Here is a 22,323-nt window from a genome sequence, read left to right on the forward strand (position 1 = left end):
CTTTGCCTTTGCAATACCACAGAAGCAATGCATGGTCAATGTACAGCAATGACACACCTGTGTGAACAGCCAGGAGACCCCCCCCATGTTATGTTACATAGTTACATAGTTAGTACGGTCGAAAAAAGACATATGTCCATCAAGTTCAACCAGGGAATTAAGGGGTAGGGGTGTGGCGCGATATTGGGGAAGGGATGAGATTTTATATTTCTTCATAAGCATTAATCTTATTTTGTCAATTAGGAACATTCAGCACCCACCCGCTATCAAGGCAGCTGCCTATCATGTCATGCCCTACCTGCACAGGTGTGCTGGCTACTCAAATGATCCAATTAAGGAGGCCATTTAGTCAGCAGCAGCAGAAGTCCTGTGCCTGGACGCTCCAACAGGGGCCAGACACAAGCAGAAGCAGAAGCAGCAGAAGCAGCAGCAGCAGCAGCAGCAGCACCACCTTTTGTTTTTTGGCTGCAGCAGCAGCAAGGCCCACAGGGCTGGCTAGCTGGCTAGCCAGCAAGCAGGTAGCAATGAAAGTAGGAATCTTTCTTTTTAACCCTGTAAGGGGGTGGTGCACTGTACCCGAAGATACTGCCATATCGGGTCAATGCATAGGGCGACGGAAGCAAGCTTCGAAATCGGCCCCCGTTCTCAAAAATCCATTTAATATATGGTCCCCAGATAGGGGACGTATCAGATATTAAACTGATAAGAACAGATACTACACTTGATCTTAGCCAAAAGGCCGAGAAGCGATAACCGTGAAAGGGGCGGGCCCAACAAGGTCCCCTTCATGGGCACTATCACTGCTTGCTGTCAGGGAGGCTGCCAGACAATTTTCCATGCACACTCTGGGCTGGGGGGCAGTCAACCACCAGTACACACAGCAGAACCTAAACCCATACCATTATTGCTAAGCAGCAAGACAGGGGCCCATTGCACTCCCACGGGGCCTTTTTAAATGCAATCCATAACCCGGATTTGCCAGGAACCCTTCTTACTCCTCCTACTTGCATGTGACACTGGGCTTAGGATCTGCATAGGAAACACACACACAAGCACACACCTACCTTTGTTGCCTGCAGATGCCTCCTTGGCTGTCCCCAAACGGTATCAAACCAACACCCACGGGAAGCTGTAAGCATAGAGGACATGCCTGCACCCCATTGGACTTACCTGTGTGGGTTAAATCCGGGTTATTTGACAACCTATGGCGGTGATGGTTCTGCTCAGGCAGAGCAGTGCTGATGCTCCTCATAAAGCTGTCGCTGCTGTGAAGGTTCTAGGTGATATCACAATCCCTATGGTTACATACACAACAAAGCTGGGTTGTTGTTGTTTACACTCTGCAAGGCCTGTGGAAGTGAGTGACATCATAGCACTGTAGTTCTGAGGGTTCTAGATGGATGCAACAATCTCCTGTTGCTTCTATGAAGGCCATAATAGACGACATCACCAAACAGCTCCATAGTCACATACACAGCAAAGGAGAGATGTTGTTTACACCTAGTGATGTCAGTGGTATTGAGTGACATCACAGCACAGTGCTAAGGCTCCTGGGCCTGGACACAGCAGCGGCTGCAATATCTCAACGGAGAATACGTTTATATATATGTGTGTGTGTGCGCGTATATATATATATATATATATATATATATATATATATATTTCTCCGCCGAAATCACTTTTAAACCCATTTCCACCTTTTTTTCCCTTCTCTTCCTCTTACTTTTTTTTCACGTTTTTTTACGTTTTTCTCCTTTTCGCCTCTTTTCTGGGCGTATTATTCTTCTTTTTCTTCTTTTTTTTCGTCTAATGCATACCCCATCAGTGCAGCAATGCTTATTCAATACCGCCAGCAGATGGAGACACTGGGGGATAATTTTCTAAGGATTTATACTGATTTTTCCTGTCTGAATTTGTCGCACAGAAAGTTGCAGGCCAAATATGTGTGACATTTCTGCGACTTTAGCTTCTAGAGCATTTTTACAACATTATACATAGGTGCTGAATACATAAAAAGCGACTGTTCAGCGACAGACAAGTCGCATCGGCTGAAAGTAGGCCAGAATGTCAGTCCATGTTGGAGCAGGTTTAGATACAGTCTAAAGCATAGATCTCAAAGTCTGTGCACAGAATTTAGCAAGGGCCTCGCACCTTCTGATGCATCAGGTAGGTGCACAATAGCATAGCCTAACCCTCTGTACTTTGGTCTATATTGATGCGGGACATAGACAGCCAGCTGATGACCAATCCATTAGTGCAATGGATGGCTGGAAGCATTTGTCTTTGCCTTTGCAATACCACAGAAGCAATGCATGGTCAATGTACAGCAATGACACACCTGTGTGAACAGCCAGGAGACCCCCCCCATGTTATGTTACATAGTTACATAGTTAGTACGGTCGAAAAAAGACATATGTCCATCAAGTTCAACCAGGGAATTAAGGGGTAGGGGTGTGGCGCGATATTGGGGAAGGGATGAGATTTTATATTTCTTCATAAGCATTAATCTTATTTTGTCAATTAGGAACATTCAGCACCCACCCGCTATCAAGGCAGCTGCCTATCATGTCATGCCCTACCTGCACAGGTGTGCTGGCTACTCAAATGATCCAATTAAGGAGGCCATTTAGTCAGCAGCAGCAGAAGTCCTGTGCCTGGACGCTCCAACAGGGGCCAGACACAAGCAGAAGCAGAAGCAGCAGAAGCAGCAGCAGCACCACCTTTTGTTTTTTGGCTGCAGCAGCAGCAAGGCCCACAGGGCTGGCTAGCTGGCTAGCCAGCAAGCAGGTAGCAATGAAAGTAGGAATCTTTCTTTTTAACCCTGTAAGGGGGTGGTGCACTGTACCCGAAGATACTGCCATATCGGGTCAATGCATAGGGCGACGGAAGCAAGCTTCGAAATCGGCCCCCGTTCTCAAAAATCCATTTAATATATGGTCCCCAGATAGGGGACGTATCAGATATTAAACTGATAAGAACAGATACTACACTTGATCTTAGCCAAAAGGCCGAGAAGCGATAACCGTGAAAGGGGCGGGCCCAACAAGGTCCCCTTCATGGGCACTATCACTGCTTGCTGTCAGGGAGGCTGCCAGACAATTTTCCATGCACACTCTGGGCTGGGGGGCAGTCAACCACCAGTACACACAGCAGAACCTAAACCCATACCATTATTGCTAAGCAGCAAGACAGGGGCCCATTGCACTCCCACGGGGCCTTTTTAAATGCAATCCATAACCCGGATTTGCCAGGAACCCTTCTTACTCCTCCTACTTGCATGTGACACTGGGCTTAGGATCTGCATAGGAAACACACACACAAGCACACACCTACCTTTGTTGCCTGCAGATGCCTCCTTGGCTGTCCCCAAACGGTATCAAACCAACACCCACGGGAAGCTGTAAGCATAGAGGACATGCCTGCACCCCATTGGACTTACCTGTGTGGGTTAAATCCGGGTTATTTGACAACCTATGGCGGTGATGGTTCTGCTCAGGCAGAGCAGTGCTGATGCTCCTCATAAAGCTGTCGCTGCTGTGAAGGTTCTAGGTGACATCACAAATCCCTATGGTTACATACACAACAAAGCTGGGTTGTTGTTGTTTACACTCTGCAAGGCCTGTGGAAGTGAGTGACATCATAGCACTGTAGTTCTGAGGGTTCAAGATGGATGCAACAATCTCCTGTTGCTTCTATGAAGGCCGTAATAGACGACATCACCAAACAGCTCCATAGTCACATACACAGCAAAGGAGAGATGTTGTTTACACCTAGTGATGTCAGTGGTATTGAGTGACATCACAGCACAGTGCTAAGGCTCCTGGGCCTGGACACAGCAGCGGCTGCAATATCTCAACGGAGAATACGTTTATATCTATGTGTGTGTGTGCGCATATATATATATATATATATATATATATATATATATATATATATATATTTCTCCGCCGAAATCACTTTTAAACCCATTTCCACCTTTTTTTCCCTTCTCTTCCTCTTACTTTTTTTTCACGTTTTTTTACGTTTTTCTCCTTTTCGCCTCTTTTCTGGGCGTATTATTCTTCTTTTTCTTCTTTTTTTTCGTCTAATGCATACCCCATCAGTGCAGCAATGCTTATTCAATACCGCCAGCAGATGGAGACACTGGGGGATAATTTTCTAAGGATTTATACTGATTTTTCCTGTCTGAATTTGTCGCACAGAAAGTTGCAGGCCAAATATGTGTGACATTTCTGCGACTTTAGCTTCTAGAGCATTTTTACAACATTATACATAGGTGCTGAATACATAAAAAGCGACTGTTCAGCGACAGACAAGTCGCATCGGCTGAAAGTAGGCCAGAATGTCAGTCCATGTTGGAGCAGGTTTAGATACAGTCTAAAGCATAGATCTCAAAGTCTGTGCACAGAATTTAGCAAGGGCCTCGCACCTTCTGATGCATCAGGTAGGTGCACAATAGCATAGCCTAACCCTCTGTACTTTGGTCTATATTGATGCGGGACATAGACAGCCAGCTGATGACCAATCCATTAGTGCAATGGATGGCTGGAAGCATTTGTCTTTGCCTTTGCAATACCACAGAAGCAATGCATGGTCAATGTACAGCAATGACACACCTGTGTGAACAGCCAGGAGACCCCCCCCATGTTATGTTACATAGTTACATAGTTAGTACGGTCGAAAAAAGACATATGTCCATCAAGTTCAACCAGGGAATTAAGGGGTAGGGGTGTGGCGCGATATTGGGGAAGGGATGAGATTTTATATTTCTTCATAAGCATTAATCTTATTTTGTCAATTAGGAACATTCAGCACCCACCCGCTATCAAGGCAGCTGCCTATCATGTCATGCCCTACCTGCACAGGTGTGCTGGCTACTCAAATGATCCAATTAAGGAGGCCATTTAGTCAGCAGCAGCAGAAGTCCTGTGCCTGGACGCTCCAACAGGGGCCAGACACAAGCAGAAGCAGAAGCAGCAGAAGCAGCAGCAGCACCACCTTTTGTTTTTTGGCTGCAGCAGCAGCAAGGCCCACAGGGCTGGCTAGCTGGCTAGCCAGCAAGCAGGTAGCAATGAAAGTAGGAATCTTTCTTTTTAACCCTGTAAGGGGGTGGTGCACTGTACCCGAAGATACTGCCATATCGGGTCAATGCATAGGGCGACGGAAGCAAGCTTCGAAATCGGCCCCCGTTCTCAAAAATCCATTTAATATATGGTCCCCAGATAGGGGACGTATCAGATATTAAACTGATAAGAACAGATACTACACTTGATCTTAGCCAAAAGGCCGAGAAGCGATAACCGTGAAAGGGGCGGGCCCAACAAGGTCCCCTTCATGGGCACTATCACTGCTTGCTGTCAGGGAGGCTGCCAGACAATTTTCCATGCACACTCTGGGCTGGGGGGCAGTCAACCACCAGTACACACAGCAGAACCTAAACCCATACCATTATTGCTAAGCAGCAAGACAGGGGCCCATTGCACTCCCACGGGGCCTTTTTAAATGCAATCCATAACCCGGATTTGCCAGGAACCCTTCTTACTCCTCCTACTTGCATGTGACACTGGGCTTAGGATCTGCATAGGAAACACACACACAAGCACACACCTACCTTTGTTGCCTGCAGATGCCTCCTTGGCTGTCCCCAAACGGTATCAAACCAACACCCACGGGAAGCTGTAAGCATAGAGGACATGCCTGCACCCCATTGGACTTACCTGTGTGGGTTAAATCCGGGTTATTTGACAACCTATGGCGGTGATGGTTCTGCTCAGGCAGAGCAGTGCTGATGCTCCTCATAAAGCTGTCGCTGCTGTGAAGGTTCTAGGTGACATCACAAATCCCTATGGTTACATACACAACAAAGCTGGGTTGTTGTTGTTTACACTCTGCAAGGCCTGTGGAAGTGAGTGACATCATAGCACTGTAGTTCTGAGGGTTCAAGATGGATGCAACAATCTCCTGTTGCTTCTATGAAGGCCGTAATAGACGACATCACCAAACAGCTCCATAGTCACATACACAGCAAAGGAGAGATGTTGTTTACACCTAGTGATGTCAGTGGTATTGAGTGACATCACAGCACAGTGCTAAGGCTCCTGGGCCTGGACACAGCAGCGGCTGCAATATCTCAACGGAGAATACGTTTATATCTATGTGTGTGTGTATATTTCTCCGCCGAAATCACTTTTAAACCCATTTCCACCTTTTTTTCCCTTCTCTTCCTCTTACTTTTTTTCACGTTTTTTTACGTTTTTCTCCTTTTCGCCTCTTTTCTGGGCGTATTATTCTTCTTTTTCTTCTTTTTTTTCGTCTAATGCATACCCCATCAGTGCAGCAATGCTTATTCAATACCGCCAGCAGATGGAGACACTGGGGGATAATTTTCTAAGGATTTATACTGATTTTTCCTGTCTGAATTTGTCGCACAGAAAGTTGCAGGCCAAATATGTGTGACATTTCTGCGACTTTAGCTTCTAGAGCATTTTTACAACATTATACATAGGTGCTGAATACATAAAAAGCGACTGTTCAGCGACAGACAAGTCGCATCGGCTGAAAGTAGGCCAGAATGTCAGTCCATGTTGGAGCAGGTTTAGATACAGTCTAAAGCATAGATCTCAAAGTCTGTGCACAGAATTTAGCAAGGGCCTCGCACCTTCTGATGCATCAGGTAGGTGCACAATAGCATAGCCTAACCCTCTGTACTTTGGTCTATATTGATGCGGGACATAGACAGCCAGCTGATGACCAATCCATTAGTGCAATGGATGGCTGGAAGCATTTGTCTTTGCCTTTGCAATACCACAGAAGCAATGCATGGTCAATGTACAGCAATGACACACCTGTGTGAACAGCCAGGAGACCCCCCCCATGTTATGTTACATAGTTACATAGTTAGTACGGTCGAAAAAAGACATATGTCCATCAAGTTCAACCAGGGAATTAAGGGGTAGGGGTGTGGCGCGATATTGGGGAAGGGATGAGATTTTATATTTCTTCATAAGCATTAATCTTATTTTGTCAATTAGGAACATTCAGCACCCACCCGCTATCAAGGCAGCTGCCTATCATGTCATGCCCTACCTGCACAGGTGTGCTGGCTACTCAAATGATCCAATTAAGGAGGCCATTTAGTCAGCAGCAGCAGAAGTCCTGTGCCTGGACGCTCCAACAGGGGCCAGACACAAGCAGAAGCAGAAGCAGCAGAAGCAGCAGCAGCAGCAGCAGCAGCACCACCTTTTGTTTTTTGGCTGCAGCAGCAGCAAGGCCCACAGGGCTGGCTAGCTGGCTAGCCAGCAAGCAGGTAGCAATGAAAGTAGGAATCTTTCTTTTTAACCCTGTAAGGGGGTGGTGCACTGTACCCGAAGATACTGCCATATCGGGTCAATGCATAGGGCGACGGAAGCAAGCTTCGAAATCGGCCCCCGTTCTCAAAAATCCATTTAATATATGGTCCCCAGATAGGGGACGTATCAGATATTAAACTGATAAGAACAGATACTACACTTGATCTTAGCCAAAAGGCCGAGAAGCGATAACCGTGAAAGGGGCGGGCCCAACAAGGTCCCCTTCATGGGCACTATCACTGCTTGCTGTCAGGGAGGCTGCCAGACAATTTTCCATGCACACTCTGGGCTGGGGGGCAGTCAACCACCAGTACACACAGCAGAACCTAAACCCATACCATTATTGCTAAGCAGCAAGACAGGGGCCCATTGCACTCCCACGGGGCCTTTTTAAATGCAATCCATAACCCGGATTTGCCAGGAACCCTTCTTACTCCTCCTACTTGCATGTGACACTGGGCTTAGGATCTGCATAGGAAACACACACACAAGCACACACCTACCTTTGTTGCCTGCAGATGCCTCCTTGGCTGTCCCCAAACGGTATCAAACCAACACCCACGGGAAGCTGTAAGCATAGAGGACATGCCTGCACCCCATTGGACTTACCTGTGTGGGTTAAATCCGGGTTATTTGACAACCTATGGCGGTGATGGTTCTGCTCAGGCAGAGCAGTGCTGATGCTCCTCATAAAGCTGTCGCTGCTGTGAAGGTTCTAGGTGATATCACAATCCCTATGGTTACATACACAACAAAGCTGGGTTGTTGTTGTTTACACTCTGCAAGGCCTGTGGAAGTGAGTGACATCATAGCACTGTAGTTCTGAGGGTTCTAGATGGATGCAACAATCTCCTGTTGCTTCTATGAAGGCCATAATAGACGACATCACCAAACAGCTCCATAGTCACATACACAGCAAAGGAGAGATGTTGTTTACACCTAGTGATGTCAGTGGTATTGAGTGACATCACAGCACAGTGCTAAGGCTCCTGGGCCTGGACACAGCAGCGGCTGCAATATCTCAACGGAGAATACGTTTATATATATGTGTGTGTGTGCGCGTATATATATATATATATATATATATATATATATATATATATATATTTCTCCGCCGAAATCACTTTTAAACCCATTTCCACCTTTTTTTCCCTTCTCTTCCTCTTACTTTTTTTTCACGTTTTTTTACGTTTTTCTCCTTTTCGCCTCTTTTCTGGGCGTATTATTCTTCTTTTTCTTCTTTTTTTTCGTCTAATGCATACCCCATCAGTGCAGCAATGCTTATTCAATACCGCCAGCAGATGGAGACACTGGGGGATAATTTTCTAAGGATTTATACTGATTTTTCCTGTCTGAATTTGTCGCACAGAAAGTTGCAGGCCAAATATGTGTGACATTTCTGCGACTTTAGCTTCTAGAGCATTTTTACAACATTATACATAGGTGCTGAATACATAAAAAGCGACTGTTCAGCGACAGACAAGTCGCATCGGCTGAAAGTAGGCCAGAATGTCAGTCCATGTTGGAGCAGGTTTAGATACAGTCTAAAGCATAGATCTCAAAGTCTGTGCACAGAATTTAGCAAGGGCCTCGCACCTTCTGATGCATCAGGTAGGTGCACTATAGCATAGCCTAACCCTCTGTACTTTGGTCTATATTGATGCGGGACATAGACAGCCAGCTGATGACCAATCCATTAGTGCAATGGATGGCTGGAAGCATTTGTCTTTGCCTTTGCAATACCACAGAAGCAATGCATGGTCAATGTACAGCAATGACACACCTGTGTGAACAGCCAGGAGACCCCCCCATGTTATGTTACATAGTTACATAGTTAGTACGGTCGAAAAAAGACATATGTCCATCAAGTTCAACCAGGGAATTAAGGGGTAGGGGTGTGGCGCGATATTGGGGAAGGGATGAGATTTTATATTTCTTCATAAGCATTAATCTTATTTTGTCAATTAGGAACATTCAGCACCCACCCGCTATCAAGGCAGCTGCCTATCATGTCATGCCCTACCTGCACAGGTGTGCTGGCTACTCAAATGATCCAATTAAGGAGGCCATTTAGTCAGCAGCAGCAGAAGTCCTGTGCCTGGACGCTCCAACAGCGGCCAGACACAAGCAGAAGCAGCAGAAGCAGCAGCAGCACCACCTTTTGTTTTTTGGCTGCAGCAGCAGCAGCAGCAGCAGCAGCAAGGCCCACAGGGCTGGCTAGCTGGCTAGCCAGCAAGCAGGTAGCAATGAAAGTAGGAATCTTTCTTTTTAACCCTGTAAGGGGGTGGTGCACTGTACCCGAAGATACTGCCATATCGGGTCAATGCATAGGGCGACGGAAGCAAGCTTCGAAATCGGCCCCCGTTCTCAAAAATCCATTTAATATATGGTCCCCAGATAGGGGACGTATCAGATATTAAACTGATAAGAACAGATACTACACTTGATCTTAGCCAAAAGGCCGAGAAGCGATAACCGTGAAAGGGGCGGGCCCAACAAGGTCCCCTTCATGGGCACTATCACTGCTTGCTGTCAGGGAGGCTGCCAGACAATTTTCCATGCACACTCTGGGCTGGGGGGCAGTCAACCACCAGTACACACAGCAGAACCTAAACCCATACCATTATTGCTAAGCAGCAAGACAGGGGCCCATTGCACTCCCACGGGGCCTTTTTAAATGCAATCCATAACCCGGATTTGCCAGGAACCCTTCTTACTCCTCCTACTTGCATGTGACACTGGGCTTAGGATCTGCATAGGAAACACACACACAAGCACACACCTACCTTTGTTGCCTGCAGATGCCTCCTTGGCTGTCCCCAAACGGTATCAAACCAACACCCACGGGAAGCTGTAAGCATAGAGGACATGCTTGCACCCCATTGGACTTTCCTGTGTGGGTTAAATCCGGGTTATTTGACAACCTATGGCGGTGATGGTTCTGCTCAGGCAGAGCAGTGCTGATGCTCCTCATAAAGCTGTCGCTGCTGTGAAGGTTCTAGGTGACATCACAATCCCTATGGTTACATACACAACAAAGCTGGGTTGTTGTTGTTTACACTCTGCAAGGCCTGTGGAAGTGAGTGACATCATAGCACTGTAGTTCTGAGGGTTCTAGATGGATGCAACAATCTCCTGTTGCTTCTATGAAGGCCATAATAGACGACATCACCAAACAGCTCCATAGTCACATACACAGCAAAGGAGAGATGTTGTTTACACCTAGTGATGTCAGTGGTATTGAGTGACATCACAGCACAGTGCTAAGGCTCCTGGGCCTGGACACAGCAGCGGCTGCAATATCTCAACGGAGAATACGTTTATATATATGTGTGTGTGTGCGCGTATATATATATATATATATATATATATATATATATATATATATATATATATTTCTCCGCCGAAATCACTTTTAAACCCATTTCCACCTTTTTTTCCCTTCTCTTCCTCTTACTTTTTTTTCACGTTTTTTTACGTTTTTCTCCTTTTCGCCTCTTTTCTGGGCGTATTATTCTTCTTTTTCTTCTTTTTTTTCGTCTAATGCATACCCCATCAGTGCAGCAATGCTTATTCAATACCGCCAGCAGATGGAGACACTGGGGGATAATTTTCTAAGGATTTATACTGATTTTTCCTGTCTGAATTTGTCGCACAGAAAGTTGCAGGCCAAATATGTGTGACATTTCTGCGACTTTAGCTTCTAGAGCATTTTTACAACATTATACATAGGTGCTGAATACATAAAAAGCGACTGTTCAGCGACAGACAAGTCGCATCGGCTGAAAGTAGGCCAGAATGTCAGTCCATGTTGGAGCAGGTTTAGATACAGTCTAAAGCATAGATCTCAAAGTCTGTGCACAGAATTTAGCAAGGGCCTCGCACCTTCTGATGCATCAGGTAGGTGCACTATAGCATAGCCTAACCCTCTGTACTTTGGTCTATATTGATGCGGGACATAGACAGCCAGCTGATGACCAATCCATTAGTGCAATGGATGGCTGGAAGCATTTGTCTTTGCCTTTGCAATACCACAGAAGCAATGCATGGTCAATGTACAGCAATGACACACCTGTGTGAACAGCCAGGAGACCCCCCCATGTTATGTTACATAGTTACATAGTTAGTACGGTCGAAAAAAGACATATGTCCATCAAGTTCAACCAGGGAATTAAGGGGTAGGGGTGTGGCGCGATATTGGGGAAGGGATGAGATTTTATATTTCTTCATAAGCATTAATCTTATTTTGTCAATTAGGAACATTCAGCACCCACCCGCTATCAAGGCAGCTGCCTATCATGTCATGCCCTACCTGCACAGGTGTGCTGGCTACTCAAATGATCCAATTAAGGAGGCCATTTAGTCAGCAGCAGCAGAAGTCCTGTGCCTGGACGCTCCAACAGCGGCCAGACACAAGCAGAAGCAGCAGAAGCAGCAGCAGCACCACCTTTTGTTTTTTGGCTGCAGCAGCAGCAGCAGCAGCAGCAGCAAGGCCCACAGGGCTGGCTAGCTGGCTAGCCAGCAAGCAGGTAGCAATGAAAGTAGGAATCTTTCTTTTTAACCCTGTAAGGGGGTGGTGCACTGTACCCGAAGATACTGCCATATCGGGTCAATGCATAGGGCGACGGAAGCAAGCTTCGAAATCGGCCCCCGTTCTCAAAAATCCATTTAATATATGGTCCCCAGATAGGGGACGTATCAGATATTAAACTGATAAGAACAGATACTACACTTGATCTTAGCCAAAAGGCCGAGAAGCGATAACCGTGAAAGGGGCGGGCCCAACAAGGTCCCCTTCATGGGCACTATCACTGCTTGCTGTCAGGGAGGCTGCCAGACAATTTTCCATGCACACTCTGGGCTGGGGGGCAGTCAACCACCAGTACACACAGCAGAACCTAAACCCATACCATTATTGCTAAGCAGCAAGACAGGGGCCCATTGCACTCCCACGGGGCCTTTTTAAATGCAATCCATAACCCGGATTTGCCAGGAACCCTTCTTACTCCTCCTACTTGCATGTGACACTGGGCTTAGGATCTGCATAGGAAACACACACACAAGCACACACCTACCTTTGTTGCCTGCAGATGCCTCCTTGGCTGTCCCCAAACGGTATCAAACCAACACCCACGGGAAGCTGTAAGCATAGAGGACATGCCTGCACCCCATTGGACTTACCTGTGTGGGTTAAATCCGGGTTATTTGACAACCTATGGCGGTGATGGTTCTGCTCAGGCAGAGCAGTGCTGATGCTCCTCATAAAGCTGTCGCTGCTGTGAAGGTTCTAGGTGACATCACAATCCCTATGGTTACATACACAACAAAGCTGGGTTGTTGTTGTTTACACTCTGCAAGGCCTGTGGAAGTGAGTGACATCATAGCACTGTAGTTCTGAGGGTTCTAGATGGATGCAACAATCTCCTGTTGCTTCTATGAAGGCCATAATAGACGACATCACCAAACAGCTCCATAGTCACATACACAGCAAAGGAGAGATGTTGTTTACACCTAGTGATGTCAGTGGTATTGAGTGACATCACAGCACAGTGCTAAGGCTCCTGGGCCTGGACACAGCAGCGGCTGCAATATCTCAACGGAGAATACGTTTATATATATGTGTGTGTGTGCGCGTATATATATATATATATATATATATATATATATATATATATTCTCCGCCGAAATCACTTTTAAACCCATTTCCACCTTTTTTTCCCTTCTCTTCCTCTTACTTTTTTTTCACGTTTTTTTACGTTTTTCTCCTTTTCGCCTCTTTTCTGGGCGTATTATTCTTCTTTTTCTTCTTTTTTTTCGTCTAATGCATACCCCATCAGTGCAGCAATGCTTATTCAATACCGCCAGCAGATGGAGACACTGGGGGATAATTTTCTAAGGATTTATACTGATTTTTCCTGTCTGAATTTGTCGCACAGAAAGTTGCAGGCCAAATATGTGTGACATTTCTGCGACTTTAGCTTCTAGAGCATTTTTACAACATTATACATAGGTGCTGAATACATAAAAAGCGACTGTTCAGCGACAGACAAGTCGCATCGGCTGAAAGTAGGCCAGAATGTCAGTCCATGTTGGAGCAGGTTTAGATACAGTCTAAAGCATAGATCTCAAAGTCTGTGCACAGAATTTAGCAAGGGCCTCGCACCTTCTGATGCATCAGGTAGGTGCACTATAGCATAGCCTAACCCTCTGTACTTTGGTCTATATTGATGCGGGACATAGACAGCCAGCTGATGACCAATCCATTAGTGCAATGGATGGCTGGAAGCATTTGTCTTTGCCTTTGCAATACCACAGAAGCAATGCATGGTCAATGTACAGCAATGACACACCTGTGTGAACAGCCAGGAGACCCCCCCATGTTATGTTACATAGTTACATAGTTAGTACGGTCGAAAAAAGACATATGTCCATCAAGTTCAACCAGGGAATTAAGGGGTAGGGGTGTGGCGCGATATTGGGGAAGGGATGAGATTTTATATTTCTTCATAAGCATTAATCTTATTTTGTCAATTAGGAACATTCAGCACCCACCCGCTATCAAGGCAGCTGCCTATCATGTCATGCCCTACCTGCACAGGTGTGCTGGCTACTCAAATGATCCAATTAAGGAGGCCATTTAGTCAGCAGCAGCAGAAGTCCTGTGCCTGGACGCTCCAACAGCGGCCAGACACAAGCAGAAGCAGCAGAAGCAGCAGCAGCACCACCTTTTGTTTTTTGGCTGCAGCAGCAGCAGCAGCAGCAGCAGCAAGGCCCACAGGGCTGGCTAGCTGGCTAGCCAGCAAGCAGGTAGCAATGAAAGTAGGAATCTTTCTTTTTAACCCTGTAAGGGGGTGGTGCACTGTACCCGAAGATACTGCCATATCGGGTCAATGCATAGGGCGACGGAAGCAAGCTTCGAAATCGGCCCCCGTTCTCAAAAATCCATTTAATATATGGTCCCCAGATAGGGGACGTATCAGATATTAAACTGATAAGAACAGATACTACACTTGATCTTAGCCAAAAGGCCGAGAAGCGATAACCGTGAAAGGGGCGGGCCCAACAAGGTCCCCTTCATGGGCACTATCACTGCTTGCTGTCAGGGAGGCTGCCAGACAATTTTCCATGCACACTCTGGGCTGGGGGGCAGTCAACCACCAGTACACACAGCAGAACCTAAACCCATACCATTATTGCTAAGCAGCAAGACAGGGGCCCATTGCACTCCCACGGGGCCTTTTTAAATGCAATCCATAACCCGGATTTGCCAGGAACCCTTCTTACTCCTCCTACTTGCATGTGACACTGGGCTTAGGATCTGCATAGGAAACACACACACAAGCACACACCTACCTTTGTTGCCTGCAGATGCCTCCTTGGCTGTCCCCAAACGGTATCAAACCAACACCCACGGGAAGCTGTAAGCATAGAGGACATGCCTGCACCCCATTGGACTTACCTGTGTGGGTTAAATCCGGGTTATTTGACAACCTATGGCGGTGATGGTTCTGCTCAGGCAGAGCAGTGCTGATGCTCCTCATAAAGCTGTCGCTGCTGTGAAGGTTCTAGGTGACATCACAATCCCTATGGTTACATACACAACAAAGCTGGGTTGTTGTTGTTTACACTCTGCAAGGCCTGTGGAAGTGAGTGACATCATAGCACTGTAGTTCTGAGGGTTCTAGATGGATGCAACAATCTCCTGTTGCTTCTATGAAGGCCATAATAGACGACATCACCAAACAGCTCCATAGTCACATACACAGCAAAGGAGAGATGTTGTTTACACCTAGTGATGTCAGTGGTATTGAGTGACATCACAGCACAGTGCTAAGGCTCCTGGGCCTGGACACAGCAGCGGCTGCAATATCTCAACGGAGAATACGTTTATATATATGTGTGTGTGTGCGCGTATATATATATATATATATATATATATATATATATATATATATATTTCTCCGCCGAAATCACTTTTAAACCCATTTCCACCTTTTTTTCCCTTCTCTTCCTCTTACTTTTTTTTCAAGTTTTTTTACGTTTTTCTCCTTTTCGCCTCTTTTCTGGGCGTATTATTCTTCTTTTTCTTCTTTTTTTTCGTCTAATGCATACCCCATCAGTGCAGCAATGCTTATTCAATACCGCCAGCAGATGGAGACACTGGGGGATAATTTTCTAAGGATTTATACTGATTTTTCCTGTCTGAATTTGTCGCACAGAAAGTTGCAGGCCAAATATGTGTGACATTTCTGCGACTTTAGCTTCTAGAGCATTTTTACAACATTATACATAGGTGCTGAATACATAAAAAGCGACTGTTCAGCGACAGACAAGTCGCATCGGCTGAAAGTAGGCCAGAATGTCAGTCCATGTTGGAGCAGGTTTAGATACAGTCTAAAGCATAGATCTCAAAGTCTGTGCACAGAATTTAGCAAGGGCCTCGCACCTTCTGATGCATCAGGTAGGTGCACTATAGCATAGCCTAACCCTCTGTACTTTGGTCTATATTGATGCGGGACATAGACAGCCAGCTGATGACCAATCCATTAGTGCAATGGATGGCTGGAAGCATTTGTCTTTGCCTTTGCAATACCACAGAAGCAATGCATGGTCAATGTACAGCAATGACACACCTGTGTGAACAGCCAGGAGACCCCCCCATGTTATGTTACATAGTTACATAGTTAGTACGGTCGAAAAAAGACATATGTCCATCAAGTTCAACCAGGGAATTAAGGGGTAGGGGTGTGGCGCGATATTGGGGAAGGGATGAGATTTAATATTTCTTCATAAGCATTAATCTTATTTTGTCAATTAGGAACATTCAGCACCCACCCGCTATCAAGGCAGCTGCCTATCATGTCATGCCCTACCTGCACAGGTGTGCTGGCTACTCAAATGATCCAATTAAGGAGGCCATTTAGTCAGCAGCAGCAGAAGTCCTGTGCCTGGACGCTCCAACAGCGGCCAGACACAAGCAGAAGCAGCAGAAGCAGCAGCAGCACCACCTTTTGTTTTTTGGCTGCAGCAGCAGCAGCAGCAGCAGCAGCAAGGCCCACAGGGCTGGCTAGCTGGCTAGCCAGCAAGCAGGTAGCAATGAAAGTAGGAATCTTTCTTTTTAACCCTGTAAGGGGGTGGTGCACTGTACCCGAAGATACTGCCATATCGGGTCAATGCATAGGGCGACGGAAGCAAGCTTCGAAATCGGCCCCCGTTCTCAAAAATCCATTTAATATATGGTCCCCAGATAGGGGACGTATCAGATATTAAACTGATAAGAACAGATACTACACTTGATCTTAGCCAAAAGGCCGAGAAGCGATAACCGTGAAAGGGGCGGGCCCAACAAGGTCCCCTTCATGGGCACTATCACTGCTTGCTGTCAGGGAGGCTGCCAGACAATTTTCCATGCACACTCTGGGCTGGGGGGCAGTCAACCACCAGTACACACAGCAGAACCTAAACCCATACCATTATTGCTAAGCAGCAAGACAGGGGCCCATTGCACTCCCACGGGGCCTTTTTAAATGCAATCCATAACCCGGATTTGCCAGGAACTCTTCTTACTCCTCCTACTTGCATGTGACACTGGGCTTAGGATCTGCATAGGAAACACACACACAAGCACACACCTACCTTTGTTGCCTGCAGATGCCTCCTTGGCTGTCCCCAAACGGTATCAAACCAACACCCACGGGAAGCTGTAAGCATAGAGGACATGCTTGCACCCCATTGGACTTTCCTGTGTGGGTTAAATCCGGGTTATTTGACAACCTATGGCGGTGATGGTTCTGCTCAGGCAGAGCAGTGCTGATGCTCCTCATAAAGCTGTCGCTGCTGTGAAGGTTCTAGGTGACATCACAATCCCTATGGTTACATACACAACAAAGCTGGGTTGTTGTTGTTTACACTCTGCAAGGCCTGTGGAAGTGAGTGACATCATAGCACTGTAGTTCTGAGGGTTCTAGATGGATGCAACAATCTCCTGTTGCTTCTATGAAGGCCATAATAGACGACATCACCAAACAGCTCCATAGTCACATACACAGCAAAGGAGAGATGTTGTTTACACCTAGTGATGTCAGTGGTATTGAGTGACATCACAGCACAGTGCTAAGGCTCCTGGGCCTGGACACAGCAGCGGCTGCAATATCTCAACGGAGAATACGTTTATATATATGTGTGTGTGCGCGCGTATATATATATATATATATATATATATATATATATATATATATATATATATTTCTCCGCCGAAATCACTTTTAAACCCATTTCCACCTTTTTTTCCCTTCTCTTCCTCTTACTTTTTTTTCACGTTTTTTTACGTTTTTCTCCTTTTCGCCTCTTTTCTGGGCGTATTATTCTTCTTTTTCTTCTTTTTTTTCGTCTAATGCATACCCCATCAGTGCAGCAATGCTTATTCAATACCGCCAGCAGATGGAGACACTGGGGGATAATTTTCTAAGGATTTATACTGATTTTTCCTGTCTGAATTTGTCGCACAGAAAGTTGCAGGCCAAATATGTGTGACATTTCTGCGACTTTAGCTTCTAGAGCATTTTTACAACATTATACATAGGTGCTGAATACATAAAAAGCGACTGTTCAGCGACAGACAAGTCGCATCGGCTGAAAGTAGGCCAGAATGTCAGTCCATGTTGGAGCAGGTTTAGATACAGTCTAAAGCATAGATCTCAAAGTCTGTGCACAGAATTTAGCAAGGGCCTCGCACCTTCTGATGCATCAGGTAGGTGCACTATAGCATAGCCTAACCCTCTGTACTTTGGTCTATATTGATGCGGGACATAGACAGCCAGCTGATGACCAATCCATTAGTGCAATGGATGGCTGGAAGCATTTGTCTTTGCCTTTGCAATACCACAGAAGCAATGCATGGTCAATGTACAGCAATGACACACCTGTGTGAACAGCCAGGAGACCCCCCCATGTTATGTTACATAGTTACATAGTTAGTACGGTCGAAAAAAGACATATGTCCATCAAGTTCAACCAGGGAATTAAGGGGTAGGGGTGTGGCGCGATATTGGGGAAGGGATGAGATTTTATATTTCTTCATAAGCATTAATCTTATTTTGTCAATTAGGAACATTCAGCACCCACCCGCTATCAAGGCAGCTGCCTATCATGTCATGCCCTACCTGCACAGGTGTGCTGGCTACTCAAATGATCCAATTAAGGAGGCCATTTAGTCAGCAGCAGCAGAAGTCCTGTGCCTGGACGCTCCAACAGCGGCCAGACACAAGCAGAAGCAGCAGAAGCAGCAGCAGCACCACCTTTTGTTTTTTGGCTGCAGCAGCAGCAGCAGCAGCAGCAGCAAGGCCCACAGGGCTGGCTAGCTGGCTAGCCAGCAAGCAGGTAGCAATGAAAGTAGGAATCTTTCTTTTTAACCCTGTAAGGGGGTGGTGCACTGTACCCGAAGATACTGCCATATCGGGTCAATGCATAGGGCGACGGAAGCAAGCTTCGAAATCGGCCCCCGTTCTCAAAAATCCATTTAATATATGGTCCCCAGATAGGGGACGTATCAGATATTAAACTGATAAGAACAGATACTACACTTGATCTTAGCCAAAAGGCCGAGAAGCGATAACCGTGAAAGGGGCGGGCCCAACAAGGTCCCCTTCATGGGCACTATCACTGCTTGCTGTCAGGGAGGCTGCCAGACAATTTTCCATGCACACTCTGGGCTGGGGGGCAGTCAACCACCAGTACACACAGCAGAACCTAAACCCATACCATTATTGCTAAGCAGCAAGACAGGGGCCCATTGCACTCCCACGGGGCCTTTTTAAATGCAATCCATAACCCGGATTTGCCAGGAACCCTTCTTACTCCTCCTACTTGCATGTGACACTGGGCTTAGGATCTGCATAGGAAACACACACACAAGCACACACCTACCTTTGTTGCCTGCAGATGCCTCCTTGGCTGTCCCCAAACGGTATCAAACCAACACCCACGGGAAGCTGTAAGCATAGAGGACATGCCTGCACCCCATTGGACTTACCTGTGTGGGTTAAATCCGGGTTATTTGACAACCTATGGCGGTGATGGTTCTGCTCAGGCAGAGCAGTGCTGATGCTCCTCATAAAGCTGTCGCTGCTGTGAAGGTTCTAGGTGACATCACAATCCCTATGGTTACATACACAACAAAGCTGGGTTGTTGTTGTTTACACTCTGCAAGGCCTGTGGAAGTGAGTGACATCATAGCACTGTAGTTCTGAGGGTTCTAGATGGATGCAACAATCTCCTGTTGCTTCTATGAAGGCCATAATAGACGACATCACCAAACAGCTCCATAGTCACATACACAGCAAAGGAGAGATGTTGTTTACACCTAGTGATGTCAGTGGTATTGAGTGACATCACAGCACAGTGCTAAGGCTCCTGGGCCTGGACACAGCAGCGGCTGCAATATCTCAACGGAGAATACGTTTATATATATGTGTGTGTGTGCGCGTATATATATATATATATATATATATATATATATATATATATATTTCTCCGCCGAAATCACTTTTAAACCCATTTCCACCTTTTTTTCCCTTCTCTTCCTCTTACTTTTTTTTCACGTTTTTTTACGTTTTTCTCCTTTTCGCCTCTTTTCTGGGCGTATTATTCTTCTTTTTCTTCTTTTTTTTCGTCTAATGCATACCCCATCAGTGCAGCAATGCTTATTCAATACCGCCAGCAGATGGAGACACTGGGGGATAATTTTCTAAGGATTTATACTGATTTTTCCTGTCTGAATTTGTCGCACAGAAAGTTGCAGGCCAAATATGTGTGACATTTCTGCGACTTTAGCTTCTAGAGCATTTTTACAACATTATACATAGGTGCTGAATACATAAAAAGCGACTGTTCAGCGACAGACAAGTCGCATCGGCTGAAAGTAGGCCAGAATGTCAGTCCATGTTGGAGCAGGTTTAGATACAGTCTAAAGCATAGATCTCAAAGTCTGTGCACAGAATTTAGCAAGGGCCTCGCACCTTCTGATGCATCAGGTAGGTGCACTATAGCATAGCCTAACCCTCTGTACTTTGGTCTATATTGATGCGGGACATAGACAGCCAGCTGATGACCAATCCATTAGTGCAATGGATGGCTGGAAGCATTTGTCTTTGCCTTTGCAATACCACAGAAGCAATGCATGGTCAATGTACAGCAATGACACACCTGTGTGAACAGCCAGGAGACCCCCCCATGTTATGTTACATAGTTACATAGTTAGTACGGTCGAAAAAAGACATATGTCCATCAAGTTCAACCAGGGAATTAAGGGGTAGGGGTGTGGCGCGATATTGGGGAAGGGATGAGATTTTATATTTCTTCATAAGCATTAATCTTATTTTGTCAATTAGGAACATTCAGCACCCACCCGCTATCAAGGCAGCTGCCTATCATGTCATGCCCTACCTGCACAGGTGTGCTGGCTACTCAAATGATCCAATTAAGGAGGCCATTTAGTCAGCAGCAGCAGAAGTCCTGTGCCTGGACGCTCCAACAGCGGCCAGACACAAGCAGAAGCAGCAGAAGCAGCAGCAGCACCACCTTTTGTTTTTTGGCTGCAGCAGCAGCAGCAGCAGCAGCAGCAAGGCCCACAGGGCTGGCTAGCTGGCTAGCCAGCAAGCAGGTAGCAATGAAAGTAGGAATCTTTCTTTTTAACCCTGTAAGGGGGTGGTGCACTGTACCCGAAGATACTGCCATATCGGGTCAATGCATAGGGCGACGGAAGCAAGCTTCGAAATCGGCCCCCGTTCTCAAAAATCCATTTAATATATGGTCCCCAGATAGGGGACGTATCAGATATTAAACTGATAAGAACAGATACTACACTTGATCTTAGCCAAAAGGCCGAGAAGCGATAACCGTGAAAGGGGCGGGCCCAACAAGGTCCCCTTCATGGGCACTATCACTGCTTGCTGTCAGGGAGGCTGCCAGACAATTTTCCATGCACACTCTGGGCTGGGGGGCAGTCAACCACCAGTACACACAGCAGAACCTAAACCCATACCATTATTGCTAAGCAGCAAGACAGGGGCCCATTGCACTCCCACGGGGCCTTTTTAAATGCAATCCATAACCCGGATTTGCCAGGAACCCTTCTTACTCCTCCTACTTGCATGTGACACTGGGCTTAGGATCTGCATAGGAAACACACACACAAGCACACACCTACCTTTGTTGCCTGCAGATGCCTCCTTGGCTGTCCCCAAACGGTATCAAACCAACACCCACGGGAAGCTGTAAGCATAGAGGACATGCCTGCACCCCATTGGACTTACCTGTGTGGGTTAAATCCGGGTTATTTGACAACCTATGGCGGTGATGGTTCTGCTCAGGCAGAGCAGTGCTGATGCTCCTCATAAAGCTGTCGCTGCTGTGAAGGTTCTAGGTGACATCACAATCCCTATGGTTACATACACAACAAAGCTGGGTTGTTGTTGTTTACACTCTGCAAGGCCTGTGGAAGTGAGTGACATCATAGCACTGTAGTTCTGAGGGTTCTAGATGGATGCAACAATCTCCTGTTGCTTCTATGAAGGCCATAATAGACGACATCACCAAACAGCTCCATAGTCACATACACAGCAAAGGAGAGATGTTGTTTACACCTAGTGATGTCAGTGGTATTGAGTGACATCACAGCACAGTGCTAAGGCTCCTGGGCCTGGACACAGCAGCGGCTGCAATATCTCAACGGAGAATACGTTTATATATATGTGTGTGTGTGCGCGTATATATATATATATATATATATATATATATATATATATATATATTTCTCCGCCGAAATCACTTTTAAACCCATTTCCACCTTTTTTTCCCTTCTCTTCCTCTTACTTTTTTTTCACGTTTTTTTACGTTTTTCTCCTTTTCGCCTCTTTTCTGGGCGTATTATTCTTCTTTTTCTTCTTTTTTTTCGTCTAATGCATACCCCATCAGT

At 46.1% G+C, this 22,323-nt stretch overlaps 10 non-coding genes across 10 annotated transcripts; all 10 read right to left on the bottom strand.

The window, feature by feature from the left end:
• Positions 1-560: 560 nt before the first annotated feature.
• Positions 561-751, bottom strand: LOC130324805 (U2 spliceosomal RNA). The gene has a single exon (XR_008869741.1). It is a non-coding gene; the product is annotated as a U2 spliceosomal RNA (small nuclear RNA).
• Positions 752-2,829: 2,078 nt separating this feature from the next.
• Positions 2,830-3,020, bottom strand: LOC130324806 (U2 spliceosomal RNA). The gene has a single exon (XR_008869742.1). It is a non-coding gene; the product is annotated as a U2 spliceosomal RNA (small nuclear RNA).
• A 2,087-nt stretch (positions 3,021-5,107) lies between these two features.
• LOC130324807 (U2 spliceosomal RNA) lies at positions 5,108-5,298 on the bottom strand. Its single transcript, XR_008869743.1, has one exon. It is a non-coding gene; the product is annotated as a U2 spliceosomal RNA (small nuclear RNA).
• A 2,050-nt stretch (positions 5,299-7,348) lies between these two features.
• Positions 7,349-7,539, bottom strand: LOC130324808 (U2 spliceosomal RNA). Its single transcript, XR_008869744.1, has one exon. It is a non-coding gene; the product is annotated as a U2 spliceosomal RNA (small nuclear RNA).
• Positions 7,540-9,631: 2,092 nt separating this feature from the next.
• On the bottom strand, positions 9,632-9,822 carry LOC130324809 (U2 spliceosomal RNA). Its single transcript, XR_008869745.1, has one exon. It is a non-coding gene; the product is annotated as a U2 spliceosomal RNA (small nuclear RNA).
• Positions 9,823-11,920: 2,098 nt separating this feature from the next.
• LOC130324810 (U2 spliceosomal RNA) lies at positions 11,921-12,111 on the bottom strand. The gene has a single exon (XR_008869746.1). It is a non-coding gene; the product is annotated as a U2 spliceosomal RNA (small nuclear RNA).
• A 2,087-nt stretch (positions 12,112-14,198) lies between these two features.
• Positions 14,199-14,389, bottom strand: LOC130324811 (U2 spliceosomal RNA). Its single transcript, XR_008869747.1, has one exon. It is a non-coding gene; the product is annotated as a U2 spliceosomal RNA (small nuclear RNA).
• Positions 14,390-16,481: 2,092 nt separating this feature from the next.
• On the bottom strand, positions 16,482-16,672 carry LOC130324812 (U2 spliceosomal RNA). The gene has a single exon (XR_008869748.1). It is a non-coding gene; the product is annotated as a U2 spliceosomal RNA (small nuclear RNA).
• Positions 16,673-18,770: 2,098 nt separating this feature from the next.
• LOC130324813 (U2 spliceosomal RNA) lies at positions 18,771-18,961 on the bottom strand. The gene has a single exon (XR_008869749.1). It is a non-coding gene; the product is annotated as a U2 spliceosomal RNA (small nuclear RNA).
• A 2,090-nt stretch (positions 18,962-21,051) lies between these two features.
• Positions 21,052-21,242, bottom strand: LOC130324814 (U2 spliceosomal RNA). The gene has a single exon (XR_008869750.1). It is a non-coding gene; the product is annotated as a U2 spliceosomal RNA (small nuclear RNA).
• Positions 21,243-22,323: the final 1,081 nt, after the last annotated feature.

The sequence above is a fragment of the Hyla sarda genome, unplaced genomic scaffold (assembly GCF_029499605.1).
Source record: "Hyla sarda isolate aHylSar1 unplaced genomic scaffold, aHylSar1.hap1 scaffold_266, whole genome shotgun sequence".
In the NCBI taxonomy this organism is placed as follows: Eukaryota; Metazoa; Chordata; class Amphibia; order Anura; family Hylidae; genus Hyla; species Hyla sarda.